Genomic DNA, 3143 nt, shown 5'->3' on the forward strand with positions numbered 1-3143 from the left:
CCGACAACCTCATCGTCACCCGGAATCTCACCCCTAGATGCACTCGGAAAGAAGACTTCCCTATCCGCCCAACTAGGCAAAGGACATAAAGGATCAAGTAGTCCTTGCCTAGCTAAATGAAGGAGGGTGGATATTGGGCTAAGTAAGCATCTTCCCAATCCTTAAAAGCTTGCTTGTGCATCTCTTGCATAAGTAGAGTCATATAATCTTTGCTTGCTTCAACACCTTCGGGTTTGAACTCTTGATACTTGAAAGGATAGGGTGGTGTGACAATGGAAGAGGAGGGCATTTCAACTTCATCCCTTTGTTGTCGGATGATGTATTCGGCTTCTTTTGAGAGGGGAAGGAGGTAGTTGGTCCGATGGACACTCAAACGACAAATCTTAGAAGGCAAAGTAAACGATATAGCCTCATTGGTGAGCCACCCATACTTGGTGTCAAGAGGGTTATGAGTGACCTACTTGTACTTGTTAATCATAGCATCGATATCAATGAGATGACCCCCCTTTTTCGCTACATACTTGCTATCCTTGTTGAAATTTGGATCAAAGTACTTAGCCAAAAGAGTGACTAGACCTCCATTTACAATAATGGTGGTGCCTTGATTCCCACAGTCAACATTTAGCCATCTTTCCACCAAAAGCCTTAGAGAATTGAAAGGCTTGGTGAATTCCCTTCCAATATTTAGGGCCGACTCAAGAAGAACACAATCGAGCTTGGTAAAGTGGTTGGTGTCTTTTCTTGCAATGATGGTATTCCCAATGACCTTATGCCACACTCTAATGCCCGGATGGTGGACTAATAGAGCGCGACTAGCATGATAGTTCTCAAATTTCCTTCCGGAAATCGCCTCCCAAAGAGGAGCGGGGTCATACTTTCCAGGATTCTTGAAATAACTAGGTGAATCACTAAGACCCAATGCTTTACCCAATTCATCAAAGGTGATGCGCCTACTCACATTAGCTAGGCGGAACTCGATGTTTCTCTAGTCTCTAACTTAGTAACTTTCAAAGAACTCAAGAATTCTAAGGTAAGGGAGGGGTATGTCAATTCTTTTGTAGCAAACAATTTTCCCAACCCCATGGCTTCAAAGAAGGCTTTGGTTTGCTCAAGGACACCCAACTTATTTAAGGCATCTTCACAAATAAACTTGGTGGATAGAAAGGATTTTCTAGCATACTTGGCAAATGTTTCCCTATGGGAGTTAGAAGTGAAAATTACCTCCGGATAGTTTGAAAGTTGAGAAATTTCCGGAGTTGTTGATGTTGTTGCTTCCAAGTGAGGTTGTTGTTGTTGCACTTCCAAGTTTGAGCTAGCTACCACCATAGCCAATGAGGCTTTCTTTGCTTGAAGACTCTTTTGTCTTGTTGAGAGTGTCTTTGCCTTAGGTGCCTTTGTTGCTCCTTTTGTCCTTGCCATTGATGATTTAACCAAGAAAAGAGTGAAAATCTTCAATTTCCAAGTATACCCAAATCGATTTTAAGGTGAAAGGCTTTGCCTTTATAATTTCAAAAATCGACTCAAAGGTTGAAGATTTTGGTGCTTGGTTTGATTTTTGTTGAAAGAGGAGTGATTAATTTTTGTTAGAAGGAAGTTTTGATTTGATTTTGATTAATGTGGTTGAGGTAATCTTGCTTTGGTGATGGAGAGGATAAGGGTTTTGAGTTTTGGGGTTTATAGGTAGTGTTTTGAATGAAGGAATGAAGAAATGAATGGGGGATGAGGTATTTAAAATACCCGAAAAATTTGAAATAGCAGGGGAAGACGGGCATCTTTCCTTTGGGACGCTCGGATTCTGCTTGTTTTGGTTTCAGGAATCTCTCCTAAAGACGGGCGTGTTTCAGTAAAGACGCTCGGATTGTTTAATTGCGGGACGGGCGTCTTCTGCTGAAGACGGGCATATTCTCTTCCAGTGAGTTTTCTTGTTTTTCCCAGCCAAAAAGACGTGCGTTTATCCTTTCAGGACGGGCGTCTTTCTGAAGATGGGCGGATTCTCTTGCAGGACGCTCGGATTTATCAACAGTCCCAAATTTTCAAAATTTCAGCTCAGGTGGACGGGCGAATTCTGACAAAGATGCCCGGATTGCCTTAGGACGGGCGGATTCCCTAGAAAACGCTCAGATTCTCCCTGTTTTACCCGGATTCAGTTCCATCCGTGTACTTGCATATCCCTTGTCATTTTCCATTCTTCAAATCTCGTGTTCTTCATTGTGGGGGCACTACTAAGGCATGAATAGCCTAGGCAATTGTTATCCCCACACTAAGCTAAAGCACTACACATCAATTGAATCATTAGTCCCTCCCTCATTTCCCTCAAAAATTATAATTATCTTGATCAAAGCATAAAAATCCAAAAAAGACAAAAATGCAATGTAAGAATTAAAATGCGAGTTAGGGAGTTAGAAATATTTACAAATGGTGGTTTAGGGAGGACTCCACCAAGCTCTCATCCTTAGTGAGATGTCATGGGGGCATGTCCAAGGTGTTGTTGATGTTGCTCAACACCTTGAAGAAGTAATCAAAAGCGTGTTCATTGTCATGATAAAGATCTTCAATAGACCTTTGCCCTTGTTGACGGTCTTGATCGATAGCATTGACAATATAGGGATTGAAAATCCCTTCAAACTCATCGTCCCAAAGACCACAAACTTCATCTACTTGATCACTAAATATCTCTTGAGTTGATGGAGACAACTCTCCCATTTTCTTGTCTTGGCCAATGAGGCCATCCTCTTCATTGCTTGACTTTGGTGAGCTTTTCAAGCTCTCTTTGCTACAATTCACTTGCTCTTTGAATGGAGCATCTTCAATTTTTTTCTTCCATTGGAATTCCGACTTCTTCCTATCATCCTTCCGGCTATAATGATAAACCATAAAACATGGTTCATGCAAACGGGGAGCTCTCATGGTCTTGTCAAGATTGAAAGTTATGCTCTCATCTCCCACTTCTAGAGTGAGCTCTCCATGCTTCACATCAATCACCGCACACGCGGTGTGTAAGAAAGGTCTTCTTAGAATGATTGGAATGTTGGAGTCTTCTTCCATGTCAATAATGACAAAGTCCACCGGGATGAAATATTTCCCAATTCTTACGGGAACATCTTCCCATATCCCTAATGGTGTCTTCGTCAATCTATTGGCCA

This window comes from Silene latifolia, chromosome 7, assembly GCF_048544455.1.
Source record: "Silene latifolia isolate original U9 population chromosome 7, ASM4854445v1, whole genome shotgun sequence".
NCBI lineage: Eukaryota > Viridiplantae > Streptophyta > Magnoliopsida > Caryophyllales > Caryophyllaceae > Silene > Silene latifolia.